The sequence below is a fragment of the Mobula hypostoma genome, chromosome 11 (genome assembly GCF_963921235.1).
Source record: "Mobula hypostoma chromosome 11, sMobHyp1.1, whole genome shotgun sequence".
NCBI lineage: Eukaryota > Metazoa > Chordata > Chondrichthyes > Myliobatiformes > Myliobatidae > Mobula > Mobula hypostoma.
In genome coordinates this window covers 115,745,962-115,763,288 of record NC_086107.1, presented here as the reverse complement: position 1 = coordinate 115,763,288, position 17,327 = coordinate 115,745,962, and the positions used below count along the sequence as shown (strand labels likewise).

The window sequence follows — 17,327 nt, the reverse complement described above, 5'->3', positions numbered from 1 at the left end:
TCCAAAGTTTCAATTATTATCAAAGTATACAACTCTGAAATTCTTCTTCTCCAGGTACCCATGAAATGAAGAAAGAAATGATAAAAAGGCAGCACCATCCTCAACCCCAAATTCTTTTCCACACACGAAAAAACAAACAAAACACTACAGGAAATCAAATCACAAACAAAAGAAAATCAGCAGATGCTGGAAATCCAAGCAACACCTGCCGAAGGGACTTGCTGCGAAACGTCAACTGTGCTTTTTTCTATAGCTGCTGTCTGGCCTGCTGAGTTCCTCCAGCATTTTGTGTGTGTTACAGGGACAATCCCCAAATCCCCCCTCCTCGCACAATAAAAACTGAACACAAACCGAACAGGCATACAACATGCCGAGAAACCAACCAGAGAGCAGGCCGTTCTGGACTGGGTTTTGAGCAATGAGGAAGGGTTAGTTAGCAATCTTGTCGTGAGAGGCCCCTTGGGTAAGAGTGACCATAAAATGGTGGAATTCTTCATTAAGATGGAGAGTGAGATAGTTAATTCAGTAACAAAGGTTCTGAACTTAAAAAAGGGTAACTTTGAAGGTATGAGACGTGAATTAGCTAAGATAGACTGGCAAATGACACTTAAAGGGTTGACGGTGGATATGCAATGGCAAGCATTTAAAGATCACATGGATAAACTACAACAATTGTTCAGCCCAGTTCGGCAAAAGAATAAATCAAGGAAGGTAGTGCACCCGTGGCTGACAAGAGAAATTAGGGATAGTATCAATTCCAAGGAAGAAACATACTAATTAGCCAGAAAAAGTGGCTCACCTGAGGACTGGGAGAAATTCAAAGTCCAGCAGAGGAGGACAAAGGGCTTAATTAGGAAGGGGGAAAAAGATTATGAGAGAAAGCTGGCAGGGAACATAAAAACTGACTGTAAAAGTTTTTATAGATATGTGAAATGAAAAAGATTGGTTAAGACAAATGTAGGTCCCTTACAGTCAGAAACAGTTGAATTGATTATGGGGAACAAGGACGTGGCAGACCAATTGAATAACTACTTTGGTTCTGTCTTCACTAAGGAGGAAATAAATAATCTTCTGGAAATAGTAGGGGACAGAGGGTCCAGTGAGATGGAGGAACTGAGAGAAATACATGTTAGTGGGGAAGTGGTGTTAGATAATTGAAGGGATTGAAGGCAGATAAATCCCCAGGGCCAGATGGTCTGCATCCCAGAGTGCTTAAGGAAGTAGCCCAAGAAATAGTGGATGCATTAGTGATAATTTTTCAAAACTCTTTAGATTCTGGACTAGTTTGTGAGGATTGGAGGGTGGCTAATGTAACCCTGCCTTTTAAAAAAGGAGGGAGAGAGAAACCGGGGAATTATAGACCGGTTAGCCTAACGTCGGTGGTGGGGAAACTGCTGGAGTCAGTTATCAAAGATGTGATAACAGCACATTTGGAAAGCGGTGAAATCATCGGACAAAGTCAGCATGGATTTGTGAAAGGAAAATCATGTCTGATGAATCTCAGAATTTTTTGAGGATGTAACTAGTAGAGTAGATAGGGAAGAACCAGTGGATGTGGTATATTTGGATTTTCAAAAAGCTTTTGACAAGGTCCCACACAGGAGATTAGTGTGCAAACTTAAAGCACATGGTATTGGGGGTATGGTATTGATGTGGATAGAGAATTGGTTGGCAAACAGGAAGCAAAGAGTGGGAATAGACGGGACCTTTTCAGAATGGCAGGCGGTGACTAGTGGGGTACCGCAAGGCTCAGTGCTGGGACCCCAGTTGTTTACAATATATATTAATGACTTAGACGAGGGAATTAAATGCAGCATCTCCAAGTTTGCGGATGACACAGAGCTGGGCGGCAGTGTTAGCTGTGAGGAGGATGCCAAGAGGATGCAGGGTGACTTGGATAGGTTAGGTGAGTGGGCAAATTCATGGCAGATGCAATTTAATGTGGATAAATGTGAGATTATTCACTTTGGTGGCAAAAACAGGAAAACAGATTATTATCTGAATGGTGGCCGATTAGGAAAAGGGGAGGTGCAACGAGACCTGGGTGTCATTATACACCAGTCATTGAAAGTGGGCATGCAGGTACAGCAGGCGGTGAAAAAGGCAAATGGTCTGCTGGCATTTATAGTGAGAGGATTCAAGTACAGGAGCAGGGAGGTACTACTGCAGTTGTACAAGGCCTTGGTGAGACCACACCTGGAGTATTGTGTGCAAATTTGGTCCCCTAATCTGAGGAAAGACATTCTAGCTATAGAGAGAGTATAAAGAAGATTCACCAGATTGATTCCTGAGTTGGCAGGACTTTCATATGATGAAAGACTGGATCGACTAGGCTTATACTCTCTGGAATTTAGAAGATTGAGGGGGGATCTGATTGAAACGTATAAGATCCTAAAGGGATTGGACAGGCTAGATGCAGGAAGATTGTTCCCGATGTTGGGGAAGTCCAGAACGAGGGGTCACAGTTTGAGGATAAAGGGGAAGCCTTTTAAGACCGAGATGAGGAAAAACTTCTTCACACAGAGAGTGGTGAATCTGTGGAATTCTCTGCCACAGGAAACTGTTGAGGCCAGTTCATTGACTATATTTAAGAGGGAGTTAGATATGGCCCTTGTGGCTACGGGGGTCAGGGGGTATGGAGGGAAGGCTGGGGCGGGGTTCTGAGTTGGATGATCAGCCATGATCATAATAAATGGCGGTGCAGGCTCGAAGGGCCGAATGGCCTACTCCTGCACCTATTTTCTATGTTTCTATCAACCCTCAAATCCTCTCTCCCCGCACAAAAATACTGAACTACGTGGTACAGGCACATCAAACCCCAAAACCCCACTCCCCGCCCAAAAAAAGGAACACAAATGGAAGAGGCGTAACAACCACCCCCCCCCATCCCCACCCTGCACAAAAAAGACTGAGAACAATGATAGGGAGAAGATCAAAGCTGCTTACGGACAGCGGTGGCAATATTCCCCTGGCCCTTGCTGCCGGAGACTGTATCCAGGAGTACACGGCAGCGCAGGTTATACCGGCTGAACGAGGTGTAATTAGTGATCAAAATAGCAGATCAAAGTGGGGGAGCTTGCGGGGGGCGGGGGGTGGGGGGTTAGGTAGGAATCAGGGAACTGGTACGAGGGAGGCATGGATGAGAATTGATTATGCGATCAGTCGTAGAGGAATGGGAGACAGCGAAGGGGAAGAATGGGGAAGAAGGGAAGAGTCGGGCAAAGAAAGTTAGGTCACAAATCCCTGGTGTGTGTGTGTGTCTGTGAGAGAGATGGAGGGGGAGAAAGAAGATGTGTGCGTGTGTCGGTGAGAGTGGGACAGAGCTCATGCTGGGAGGGAGGGAGGGAGAGAGATTGAAAGAGAGAGCTGGGAAGAGGGAGAGAGAGGGGCGATAGAGATTAACGGTGTGCGTGCGAGTGTGAGAGAGAGTGGGAAACAGATCAAATGACAGGAGGGAGAGGGCAGGAGCAAGAAATCAGTGACAGGAGGAGGGAGAGTGGCAGTGAGGGTGACAGAGGGAAGGGGAGGGGGCAACGAGAGTTAGGGGCACCCGCTGCAGACAGGCAGATGGAATGTGGTTCGGAGAGACAGCACCCAGTCCCTGACAAAGTGTGAAGGGGAGAGTGTCCGGGGAATTTTGATCTCGATGCTGGGATGGAGGGAGATGCAGGGGGGTGCAGTGGGGGGATGTGGGGAAGTGTCTGGAACGTCTCACAAACAAGGGGACAGAAAGTGAGAGAGAGAGGAAAGGGAGAGGGTGGGAATGAGCAAAGAGGAAAGTGGGGTAGAAGAGATTCAGGGTGATGAGAGGAGAGAATGAAAAGGAAGGAGGCGATAGTGGAATGGGAGAGTTAGGACTGAGGCCTTTCGGAGAAACTTACCAGCACTCTGTTGATCCTCTCTCTCCTTTGAACTTGGCAAATTTTGGTTTCCTCTCAGCAGTTTCACATTCCAAATCTCACGTGACCGTGTTTCCAGGGAAAGCAGAGTCCAGCTTTATGCTGTGGCCAGGAGACAAAGGGAGGGAGGAAGCTGGGGGAAGGAGGGTGAGGGTTGTCTGAGGTTCTTCTGTTTGTCTGTCCAGTGTTGCCCCAGCCCTCTACTCACCACCACCCTGCCCCTCTCCCCCTCCAACCCCTTTCTCTTCTCCCCACCCTCTCCCCTCAACTCACTTCCTCCCATCCCCTCCAATACCCTTCTCTCCTCTCTACCCCATCCCCTCCTCCCTCCACTCCTTCCTCAACTCCCCTCCTCTCTCCAATACTACCATCCCTCCTCTTCTCTCTCCCTCCTAAACTCTCTTCCCCATCCACCCTCTCCCTCACCCTCCATCCTCATTTCCCCCAATCCTCATGCACTTCCACCTCCCTCCCCTCTCTCTTTTCCTCTCCATCTCCTCTCTTCCCCTTTTCCCCTATTCCTCCCCTTCTTATTCTTCCCCATCTTCATCCCTCCTCCTTTCCCTCGCTCTTCCCCCCCACTCTCTTGTCCCTCCTCACTAATCCTCTCACCCTCTGCCCGTAGATCCTACACACCCTTAGTTTGAAACAACCACCCCCCGCCCCTTAATCTTTGAACCAAGCCTGAGACTCTTGCACTGTTGGAAACATCCCAACCTCCCCCTCAGGGTCTGCTGTCAGTAACCTTAAGATCGACCCTCGTTGCCCTGAAATCGAAGGACTCAAACCTGACTTCTGCATCTGCTGGTGCTGGGACGACCCCGTCAATCTCCACTGGATTGCCTCCAGTGTCACTCCATCCTCTTCTCCAGTGCTTTATTGGTTTATTATCGTCACACCTACCAGGATACAGTGAAAAGCTTGTCTTGTATACTGTTCACGCAGATCAGGCCGTGACACAATGCATTGAGCTAAAACAATAACAGAATGCAGAATGAAGTGTAACAGTTACAGTGCAGGCAGGTGAGAGATCATAATTCGGTAGATTGTGGGGCCGAGTCTCATCTCATTGTACAAGAGACCCATTCGGTAGTTTGATAACAGTGGGTTAGAAGCTGACCTCGAGCCTGGTGAGACAAGCTTTCTGGTTTTGCTAGCGAACCGCACGACCCAATTTACATCGGTAGTGCGCAAGTGGAACAGGTCAAAAGCTTTAAGTTCCTCGGGGTCAATATCACAAATGACCTGACTTGGTCCAACCAAGCAGAGTTCACTGCCAAGAAGGCTCACCAGCGCCTTTACTTCCTGAGAAAACTAAAGAAATTTGGCCTGTCCCCTAAAACCCTCACTAATTTTTATAGATGCACTGTAGAAAGCATTCTTCTAGGGTGCATCACAACCTGGTATGGAAGTTGTCCTGTCCAAGACCGGAAGAAGCTGCAGAAGATCGTGAACACGACGCAGCACATCACACAGACCAATCTTCCGTCCGTGGACTCCCTTTACACCGCACGCTGTCGGAGCAGTGCTGCCAGGATAATCAAGGACACGACCCACCCAGCCAACAGACTTTTCATCCCTCTTCCCTCCGGGAGAAGGCTCAGGAGCTTGAAGACTCGTACGACCAGATTTGGGAACAGCTTCTTTCCAACTGTGATAAGACTGCTGAACGGATCCTGACCCGGATCTGGGCCGTACCCTCCAAATATCCGGACCTGCCTCTCGGTTTTTTTGCACTACCTTACTTTTCATTTTTCTATTTTCTATTTATGATTTATAATTTAAATTTTTAATATTTACTATCGATTTGTAATCCAGGGAGCAGGAAGCACAGAATCAAATATTGCTGTGATGATTGTACATTCTAGTATCAATTGTTTGGCGACAATAAAGTATAAAGTTTAAAGTTCTGTCTGATGGGAGAGGGGAGAAGAGAGAACATCAGGTGTCTTTGATTATTACTGAAGCAGTGAAAAGTGTTCAAGAGGACACTGTCTAGGACCCTGGGTGTAAACTCCAAATACCTTCCTGATAAATACTCTCTGAACTTTGCCCTCTTCTCTCAGACCATAATCTGCCTTTGGACTTCCTGTGCATAACTGCATGCACACTAATTTTAATCTTTGACCCCATTCCCAGTTTGCAAATTTCTTGCTACATTTGTCATGGCCATTTAGTACAGAAACGGGTCTTACAGACCAAACAAGAGAAAGTTTACTGGTATTTGAAACCCAAGCAACATACACAAAATGCTGGAGGAACTCAGCAGGCCGGGCAGCATCTATGGAAAAGAATACAGTCCACGTTTCCTGCAGGGGCCCTTCACCAGGACTGGAGAAAAAAAGATGAGGAGTAAATTTAAAAAGTGGAGGGGTACGGGAGAGAAAAACACAAGGTGATAGGTGAAACTGGGAGGGGGTGAGATGAGGTAAAGAGCTGGGAAATTGATTGGTGAAAGAGTTACAGGGCTGGAGAAGGGGGAGTCTGACAAGAGAGGACAGAAGGCCATGGAGAGAAGAAAAGGGGGGGAGAAGCACCAGAGGGAGGCGATGGGCAGGCAAGGAGAGTCCATCAGATGCCAGTGCTTAGAGTGAGGATGAGTGAGGTGTTGTTACGGTTTGGCAGGCAGAAGACCATGTTGGAGATTATCAGGTTGTGTATGACGCAGGTTTTCAGAAACAGGCGACTGCTGTTGTATTTGCCTGCCCCATGGTGCCCCTGGACTCCATCCCAGGTATGGTGGTCTTTACCCACTCGACCAACAAAATCTCCAAGTACAAGGAGCTTGTCTGACCTTGGCACAGTCTCATTCAGGGAATCAGGCTCTCCATAGAACTTGTCTTTGGGTTGGTCATCGTCGGGCTGCAGGTTCCGATCAGTGTGACATTACGTTTGTTCCTCAGGGTCATTAAATGATTGCTGAATCCTTTTGGCAGACTGGTAAGCTTTCGGACAAGGTGGTTCTTGATTGGAAATCCAACTTCTGCTTCACGATGTTCGGTGCTGCTGCATCCACTCCAGAAGAATGTGTAGCCACCACCTGCTTCTGTCAGTAGGCCTTAGTTGGCCAGGTCAGTCTCTGAGAAAGCTGCGATGTTAATCTTGAACCTCTCCAATTCTCTTTCCACCAAAGCACCACTTCTCTCAGGGCTGACAGACTTGGTGTTTTGGTGGCATCCATTAAGGTTGGCATGTTCCATGTGCCCATTCCGAGTGGTGTCACTTTTGTTCGATTTCCTTGATTTCGATCGTTGAAGTGAGATCCCTGCCAGCAGTGGTTTCCTGATCGGGGCTGAATGAAGTAAACAATCCTTTTCTCACCCCTTCTTTGTGCTGCGGAGTTCGGCAGTGTGGCCCTGAAAAGGGCTGCTCGGTCTCTCAGCTGGCTGCTGACCGCTGCTGTCAATTCGGTCAATGACAAATGACCCGTTGGCCTGAGCTGCCTGTGTGCGGGTCAGCGGCCACAGGACCTGGACTCGAATGTCGTGACTTGCGCATGAGATTCATGAAAGTGAGGGGGGGGGTTGCGCAGGACGTCAACCTCGCTCTCTCTTATGACTCTGTCTGCATCCAGTGATGAGGTGAGAGTCAAGAAGACTGGTTGGGATGCGGTGCAAGACCAGGGTGATCTACGTGTTTTACTGTGCTCTTCACGCTCCAGAACGTGTGCAGGGAAATGCCTTCATTCCCGTTGGACCAGCTGGCGGTTTCCTCCGCATAGTCCGCCGAATCCAGTGCTTTGGGTAGACGAGCCCAACGTGACCCAAGGTTCAAATAAAAACTCTGATTGCTACACTCACCTGGTTTGGCCAGCCTGTCGACTGCAAACAGCTTACTTGGAGCCACAGGTCAGAGCTGAGTTTCAGGTGATGACCAGAGGGGGAGGACCCACCTTGGAAGGTACGATAGGTCTTCGCACAAGAGGTGCTACCCCTCCTTGACACCCTGTATACTGCATTTAACTATGTACATGTATATAATATATAGAACCATATAACATATATGGAAACGAGACGTTTCTCTGAACCAGGGTGTAAAGCACAGTAAGATTGGCTAGACATTACTTAGCACACACAAATCCATGCTGACTATCCTTAATCAGTCTATGTCTATCCAAACACTTCTACATCCTGACCCTTAGAATCTTCCAATTGCTCTCCCACAACTTATGTCAGAATCACCAGCCCAAAATTTCCTGGTTTATATTTGAGACTTTCTAAAACAGTAGAACAACGTCGACTATCCTACAATCCTCCGGTACCCCTCCCATCACCAAGGATGGTTTATATATTTCTGCTATGGCCCCAGCAATTTCTGCACTTGCCTCCCACAGGGTCCAAGGGAACGCATTGTCAGGCCCCAGGGACTTATCCATCCTGATCTGCCTCAGGGTAGCAAGCTTCTCCTCTGTCATCTGTACAGGGTCCATGAAGCTGATGCTGCTTTGCCTCACTTCTATAGGCTTTGTGTCTGTATTCAGAGTAAATACAGTTCTCCCCATCTGTTCTGGCTCCACACATGGATTATCAGTCTGGTCTTCCAGAGGATCAATTTTGTCCCTTGCAATCCTTCTGCTCTTAACATATTGATAGGATGCAGAAGTGGGCTGAGAAGTGGCAGATGGAGTTCAACCCGGAGAAGTGTGAGGTGGTACACTTTAGAAGGACAAACTCCAAGGCAGAGTACAAAGTAAATGGCAGGATACTTGGTAGTGTGTAGGAGCAGAGGGATCTCGGGGTACATGTCCACAGATCCCTGAAAGTGGCCTCACAGGTGGATAGGGTAGTTAAGAAAGCTTATGGGGTGTTAGCTTTCATAAGTCCAGGGATAGAGTTTAAGAGTCGCGATGTAATGATGCAGCTCTATAAAACTCTGGTTAGGCCACACTTGGAGTACTGTGTCCAGTTCTGGTCACTTCACTATAGGAAGGATGTGGAAGCATTGGAAAGGGTACAGAGGAGATTTACCAGGATGCTGCCTGGTCTAGAGAGTATGCATTATGATCAGAGATTAAGGGAGCCAGGGCTTTACTCTTTGGAGAGAAGGAGGATGAGAGAAGACATGATAGAGGTGTACAAGATAATAAGAGGAATAGATAGAGTAGATAGCCAGCGCCTCTTCCCCAGGGCACCACTGCTCAATACAAGAGGACATGGCTTTAAGGTAAGGGGTGGGAGGTTCAAGGGGGATATTAGAGGAAGGTTTTTTACTCAGAGAGTGGTTGGTGTGTGGAATGCACTGCCTGAGTCAGTGGTGGAGGCAGATACACTGGCGAAATTTAAGAGACTACTAGACAGGTATATGGAGGAATTTAAGGTGGGGGTTTATATGGGAGGCAGGGTTTTAGGGTCGGCACAACATTGTGGGCTGAAGGGCCTGTATTGTGCTGTACTATTCTATGTTCTATGTTCTGTGTTCTATGTCTGTAGAACCCCTTAGGACTCTCCTTCACCTTGTCTGCTAGAGCAATTTCATTCCTTCTTTTAGCCCTCCTGATTTCTGTCTTAAGTGTTCCCTTTGTTTCTTATACTCCTTAAGCACCTTGTTTGTTCCTACCTGCACATACCTGCTACACACCCCTTTTTCTCATAATCAGGACTTCGATATCTCTTGAAAACCAAGTTTCCCTACACTTGTTATCTTTATATCCTATTTTGAGGCACACACAGCCTTTCTACTCTGAAAGTGCTGCTTTTGAAGGCCTCGCCTTTGTTAAGAAAACAGCCTCTCCCAATCCACACTTGCCAATCCCTTCTGATACCGTTATAACTGGCCTTTCTCCAATTTATTATCTCAGCTCACAGACCAGACCTACCTTTTCACAGATGAAAAGCAAATCTGCAGATGCTGGAAATCCGAGCAACACACACAAAGTGCTGGAGGAACTCAGCAGGCCAGGTAGCATCTATGGAAAAGAGTACAGTCAACATTTCACGCCAAGACCCTTCGGCAGGACTGGAGAAAAAAAAAGCTGAGGAGTAGATTTAAAAGGTGGAAGAGGGGAGAGGGAAACGCAAGGTGATGGGTGAAACTTGGAGGGGGAGGGATGAAGCGAAGAGCTAGGAAGTTCATTCCAAGACAGTTTCTTTAACTCACATGTTTTATAGAACATAGAACATAGAATAGTACAACACAGTACAGGCCCTTTGGCCCACAATGTTGTGCTGACCCTCAAACCCTGCCTCCCATATAAGCCCCCACCTTAGATTCCTCCATATACCTGTCTAGTAGTCTCTTAAACTTCATTAGTGTATCTGCCTCCACCACTGACTCAGGCAGTGCATTCCACGCACCAACCACTCTCTGAGTAAAAAACCTTCCTCTAATATCCCCCTTGAACTTCCCACCCCTTACCTTAAAGCCATGTCCTCTTGTACTGAGCAGTGGTGACCTGGGGAAGAGGCGCTGGCTATCCACTCTATCTATTCCTCTTAATATCTTGTACACCTCTATCATGTCTCCTTTCATCCTCCTTCTCTCCAAAGAGTAAAGCCCTAGCTCCCTTAATCTCTGATCATAATGCATACTCTCTAAACCAGGCAGCATCCTGGTAAATCTCCTCTGTACCCTTTCCAATGCTTCCACATCCTTCCTATAGTGAGGTGACCAGAAATGGACACAGTACTCCGTCTGGCCTAACCAGAGTTTTATAGAGCTGCATCATTACATCGCGACTCTTAAACTCTATCCCTCGACTTATGAAAGCTAACACCCTATAAGCTTTCTTAACTACCCTATCCACCTGTGAAGCCACTTTCAGGGATCTGTGGACATGTACCCCGAGATCCCTCTGCTCCTCCACACTACCAAGTATCCTGCCATTTACTTTGTACTCTGCCTTGGAGTTTGTCCTTCCAAAGTGTACCACCTCACACTTCTCCGGGTTGAACTCCATCTGCCACTTCTCAGCCCACTTCTGCATCCTATCAATGTCTCTCTGCAATCTTCAACAATCCTCTACACTATCTACAACACCACCAACCTTTGTGTCATCTGCAAACTTGCCAACCCACCCTTCTACCCCCACATCCAGGTCGTTAATAAAAATCACGAAAAGTAGAGGTCCCAGAACAGATCCTTGTGGGACATGACTAGTCACAATCCTCCAATTTGCTCATGTCCCTTGTTGGAAAAATATAGGAAAGATATTTTTGATATTATTTCAACTGTGTTGAGTACAGACTTACAACCTCACCCAATCACTGCTATTTTTGGGTTACCAATGATAGAATCAAATCATTTAACCTCTTCAGCTCATCGGATGATTGCATTTCTTACCTTAATGGCTAGAAGATCCATTTTGCTGAATTGGAAAGAGATTATTCCCCCCCCCCACTATATTTCACTGGTTTTCACAAACTATGTTGTGATTAAATTTGGAAAAAATTAGAAGTGTGGTTTATTCCATTAAATTCGAAAAGACTTGGAGGCCATTTATTCAGCATTTTCATATGATGTAATTTGACCTTTTCCAAACTTATTTTACCTCTCTGTCGTGTTGGTGGAGAGGAATGGAGTCATCGACACTAAGGTTTTCTTTTCTCCCATTTTCACGTTGTTAAAATTGCCCAGATCTTTTTTTTTTAGTTTAGTTGATCAATTCTGTTTAGATTAATTTTTTTTTGAGGGGGTTTTATTTTTTTAAATTTTTTTTCATGATTTTTGTCTAGATATTTTCTTTTTGTCCTGTATTATTTATTGGTATCCTACATGATTGGGAGTTTTGTCAATTAAATACTATTTGGTTTTATAATTACTCATGTTAAGTATAACAATGTATTCCCAACAACTTTGTATTATTGCGATGTTATGTTTATAATCTATGAAACTAATAAAAAGATTGAAAAAGGAAGGAAAGAAAGTTGGTTGGTGTGGCAGAAGGCCATAGAAGGAAAAAAAGGGTGGGGAGGCAATGGGCGGGCAAGGAGATAACATGAGAGAGGGACACGGGAATCAGAAATAGTGAGACATTACAGGAAGTTTGAGAAGTTAATTTTCAGGCCGCCAGGTTGGAAGCTACCCAAACAGAATATAAGGTGTTGTTCCTCCAACCTAAGTGTGGCCTTATCACGACAGTGGAGGAGGCCGTGGAAGGACATGTCGGAATGGGAATGGGAAGTGGAATTAAAATGGGTGGCCACTGGGAGATCCCACTTGTTCAGGCGGACGGAGTGTAGATGTTCGGTGAAGCGGTCTCCCAATCTACGTCAGGTCTCACTGATACACAGGAGGCCACACCGGGAGCACTGAACACAGTAAAAGACCCCAACAGACTCGCAGGTGAAGTGTCGCCTCACCTGGAAGGACTGTCTGGGGCCCTGAATGGTAGTGATGTAGGAGGTGTAGGGGCAGGTGTAGCACTTGTTCAACTTGCAAGGATAAGTGCCAGGAGGGAGATCAGTGGGGAGGGACAAGTGGACAAGGGGGTCACGTAAGAATCGATCCTGACGGAAAGCAGAAAGTGGGGGGACCGAAAGATGTGTTTGGTGGTGGGATCGTTGGAGGTGGCGGAAGTTTCGGAGAATTATGTGCTGGATGTGGAAGCTGGTGAGGTGGTAGGTGGCGGGAGGATGGGGTATGAGCAGGTGTGCGTGAAGTGGAAGAGATGCGGTTGAGGGCAGCAATGATGGTGGAGGAAGGGAAGCCCCTTTCTTTGAAAAAGGAGGACATCTTCATTCTAGAATGAACAGCCTCGGCCTGAGAGCAGAAAGTTGATTGGTGAGACAGAGCACCATGCGATGGAGATGGAGGAATTGAGAGAAGGGGATGGTGGTTTCACAAGTAGCAATGTGGGACGAAGTACAGTCCAGGTAGCGGTGAGAGTCTGTTGGTTTACAATAGACATCGGTGGATAAGCTGTCTCCAGAGATAGAGACAGGGAGATCCAGAAAGGGAGGGGAAGCGTCGGAGGTGAATTTGAGGGTCAGGTGGAAGTTGGAGGCAAAGTGGATGAAATTGACGAGTTCAGCATGGATGCAGGAAGCAGCACCAGTGCAGTCATTGATGTAGTGCAGGAAAAGTGTGGGACGGTCACTAGTGTAGGCTTGTTCCACGTAACCGACAAACAGACAGGCATAGCCTACACTACACTATTACTGGAAGGGGGGGTTGGAAGGGTCAGAGGGGAAGGGGGTTGGAAGGGTCAGAGAGGAAGGGGGGTTTGGGGTGTTCAGGGATGGTGGGGTGAGAGAAAGATGGAGTCTCCAAGGACCAGGAGCTGGCGGTGGGACCTGAGAGACACGGGATTGTGGAGTGGTGGTTGGGGAAGGGGAGACGGGGGTTCCAGCGGCAGCGTGTGAAGACCCAACCGGGAGGTCATGGCCAGAGCTGGAGTTGGTGGTTGTGCAATCGGCACTTTGGAGGTGTCCGAGCTCGCTGGAGCCTGCAGTGATGGCGGCGGAGTCCGGGTTTAGAATCTGCTCTGGACCGCTGGAGCCAGCGGCAGGGATCGCGGTCTCGGGACGTCCGGGCCTGACGGCGTTGGAGTCGGCCAGGATCTGTGGTGTGTAGACGGGCGATCTCCCGATCATCGCAGGACGTGAGAAAGTCAAAGAACCGGCGATTAAAGTCGTGGATCCAGTGGAGCATGAAGAAGCTAAAGGCGGCGGAGAGGGAATCCCGGGGTTGTGGAAGTGACATGGCGGAAAGCCTGGTGCTCAGAGCGCGGTGGGAGAAGCAGTCAATGGAATGTGAGTGCCTGGGTCCGAATCGAGCGGCAACGGTGCGGTTTAAATCGGCGGAGAAGTCATGGCCCCAGGCAGGATACATGGCTGTAGTAGCGGGTCTGGGAAGCACTTGGTCAGAGTCGGGGAGTGGCGAGGGAGGGTTTCACTGAACTCCTGTCGAAGGGAAGATTTAAATTCTTCAGGGTAGGCATCTCTGGAACAGAGTTCGCAGAGTAGTAATCAAATCTTCAGGTAGACCTAACATTTTGCATATTCACTTTGAAACTAATGGCATTGTGGTCACTGGATGCAAAGCGTTCCCCTACTCAAACTTCTGTCGCCTGCCCTGTCTCATTCACTGACAGCAGTTCCAGTATCGCACACTGGGATTTCTACGTAGTGATGAAAGAAACTTTCCTGAAGACATTTGACAAACTCTATCCCATCTAGTCCTTTTACAGCGTGGGATTCCCAGTTAACACGTGGAAAGCCGAAAACCACCTACTATAACAACCTTATGTTTCTTGCAGCAGTCTGTGATCTCTTTACAAATTTGTTCCTGTAAATCCCTCAGACTGTTGGGTAGTCTGTAATATAGTCCCATTAATGTGGTCATACCTTTCTTATTCCTCAGTTTCACCCATAAAGCTCTCCCATCTGTCCTGACTGAGCAGTGCTGTGACATGTTTCCTGACTAGTAACGCCATCCCCTCCTCCTCTAATCCCTCCCGCGCTGTCACGTCTACAACAACAGAACCCCAGAATATTGAGCTGCCCCCCTGCCCCTCCTGCAACCAAGCCTCACTGATGACTACAACGTCATAATTTCAGGTGTTGATCTGTGCCCCGAGCTCATCCGCCTTCCCTACAATACTTCTTACGTTGAAATATTTGCAGCTCAGGACACTAGTCGCACAACGCTCAACCTTTTGCTTCCTGACTTTGTCTGATGTCTTACCAACATCATCCCTACAACCTCTCCACTAACTGTTCTGGCCCTCCGGTTCCCATCCCCCTGTAACTCAAGTTTGAACCCCCACCGTGCAGCAGGAGTAAACATTTCTGCTTGAATATATGTATCAGTGTTGTTGCTTTGTTGCTTCCGGTGATTTGTTATGTTCTGACAAGCACTCTGGGTGTGACCTGTTGGCACCGGGATGTGTGGTGGCACTTGCAGGCTGCCCCAGCACATCGTTGGGTGTTGATGCAAATGATGCATTTCACAGTATGTGTCGATGTACAGTAAATGTGATAGATGAATTTAATAGTCAGTGGGATAGAACCCTGGCCCAAACCCGAATGGCCTGTTTCTATGTTTGGCTCACTAGCTTGTGTGTCAGTCAGGGCACTGGTTCTAGTGCTCAGAACATTATGTTACACTTGTTCAAGACTTCGGAGAGTCGTACTTTGAGCGTTGTGTTTAGTACAGGTCCGCCTGCGATAGGAGGGATGTGATTAAGTGGACTTCTGCTCCTTTGTCTTATGGAGCGGGTGCCAAGTTATTAACACTGGTTAAAATGTTGTGAAATTTTTTGTTTCTTGGCAGTTGTACAATTACTAAAGAGTACAAATAGTGCAAAAAAAGGAATAGTGAGATAGATTCATGGGTTCATGGATGTGATCGTTCAAGAATTACATGATTCAGGCATGGTCCCGGAGGACTGGAACATTGCAAATGTCACTCCACTCTTTAAGAAGGGAGGAAGACAAAAGAAAGGAAATTATGGGCCAGTTAGCCTAACCTCAGTGGTTGGGGAAGTGTTGGAGTCTATTATTAAGGATGAGGTTTCGGGACACTTGGAGACTAATGATAAAATAAGTCAAAGTCAGCATGGTTTCTGTAAAGGGAGATCTTGCCTAACAAATCTGTTAGAGTTCTTCAAGGAAGTAACGAGCAGGGTGGACAAAGGAGAGGCAATGGATGTCACTTACCTGGATTTTCAGAAGGCATTTGATAAGGTGCCACTTCAAGGCTGCTTAACAAGATAAAATCCTGTGGCGTTATAGGAAAGATACTGGCATGGATAGCGGAATGGCTGACAGGCAGGAGGCAGTGAGTGGGAATAAAGGGGGCCTTTTCTGCTTGGTTGCCAGTGCCTAGTGATGTTCCTCGGGAGTCAGTATTGGGACCGCTGCTTTTCACATTGTCAGTGATTTACGTAATGGAATTGATGGCTTTGTGGCAAAGTTTGCGGATGATAGGAAGATAGGTGGACGGGTAGGTAGTGCTGAGGAAGCAACATGATTACAGCAGGACATAGACAAATTGGAAGAATGGGCAAAAAATGGCAGATGGAATTCAGTGTTGGGAAATTATGATAATGCATTTTGGCAAGAGGAACAATAGTGCAGACTATTATTTAAATGGAGAGAAAATTCAAACATCACAGGTGCAGAGGGATTTAGGAGTCCTTGTGCAAGACTCCCAGAAGGTTAATTTCCAGGTTGAGTCTGTGGTAAAGAAGGCAAATACAATGTTGGCATCTATTTCAAGGGGAATAGAATATAAAAACGAAGAGATAATGCTGAGTCTTTATAAGACACTACTCAGGCCGCACCCAGAGTATTGTCAACAGTTTTTGGGCCCTATATCTCAGAAAAGATGTGTTCTCATTGGAGAGAGTCTAGAAGAGGTTCATGAGGATGATTCCAGGAATGAAGGGGTTAACATATGAGGAGCGTTTGGCAGCTTTGGGCCTGTACTCACTGGAATTTAGAAAAATGCGGGGGGACCTCATTGAAATCTACCCAATGTTGAAAGGACTAGATAGGGTGGATGTGGAGAAGATGTTTCCTATGGTGGAGGTACCCAGAACTAGAGGGCACAGCCTCAAAATTGAGGGATGACCTTTTAGGATGGATGTAAGGAAGAATTTTTGATCCAGAGAGTAGTGAATCTGTGGAATGCTCTGCCACAGACTGCGGTGGAGGCCAAGTCAGTGGGTATATTTAAGGTGAAGTTGATTGTCTCCTGATCAGTTGGGCATTGAAGGACTTGGCAAGAAGGCAGGTGTACGGGGTTGAGTGAGAACTGGGATCAGCCATGATAGAATGGCAGATCAGACTCGATGGGCTGAATGGCCTAATTCTGCTCCTATGTCATATCATCTTATGGGACCATTTAGAAAACTGACGATGGAGGAGGGGAAGCTACTGCATTATTGAGTTTGTGTCTTCAGGCTAATGTAGCTCCTGGGCAAGTCCTGGATGCAGAGGGCTGTTCACAATCTATGCCACCTTCCAAATGGCAGGTCAAGGATTACATCTGCAGCTTGCTACCTACCAAACTGGACCTCCCTACGATTCGCCTACCGACACAGCCGATCAACAGATGATGCAATAGCCACTGCTCTACATACCGTCCTTACACATCAGGAAAAGAAGGATGTTTATGTGAGAATGCTGTTCTTCGACTACAGTTCAGCATTCAACACCATAATTCCATCCAGGCTCGACAAGAAGCTCAGAGACCTCGGCCTTGACCCTGCCTTGTGCAGCTGGATCCTGGACAGGTGGTAAAAGTGGGCTCCCTCACCTCCACCCCTCTGACTCTCAACACAGGAGCCCCTCAGGGCTGTGAACTAAGCCCCCTCCTTTACTCCCTGTATACCCATGACTGTGTCGCCACCCACAGCTCCAATCTGCTAATTAAATTTGCCGACAACACTACATTGATTGGCCTAATCTCAAACAATAATGTGGTGGAAGAAGTCTTCACCCTGACACAGTGGTGTCAAGAAAACAACCTGTCCCTCAATGTCAC

At 47.1% G+C, this 17,327-nt stretch overlaps 1 protein-coding gene across 2 annotated transcripts in view; it reads right to left on the bottom strand.

Annotated features, from left to right (window-relative positions):
• LOC134354167 (sulfotransferase 1C2-like) overlaps positions 1 to 4,013 on the bottom strand; it is a 29,283-nt gene extending 25,270 nt beyond the window's left edge. The window contains exon 1 of one of the 2 annotated variants that reach the window (XM_063063023.1): positions 3,882 to 4,013. The gene's annotated coding sequence lies outside the window, so the exon portion shown is untranslated. Of the gene's footprint in view, positions 1 to 2,946; positions 3,079 to 3,881 lie in introns of those variants that run through there. The other variant, XM_063063024.1, reaches the window with a different exon arrangement.
• Positions 4,014 to 17,327: the final 13,314 nt, after the last annotated feature.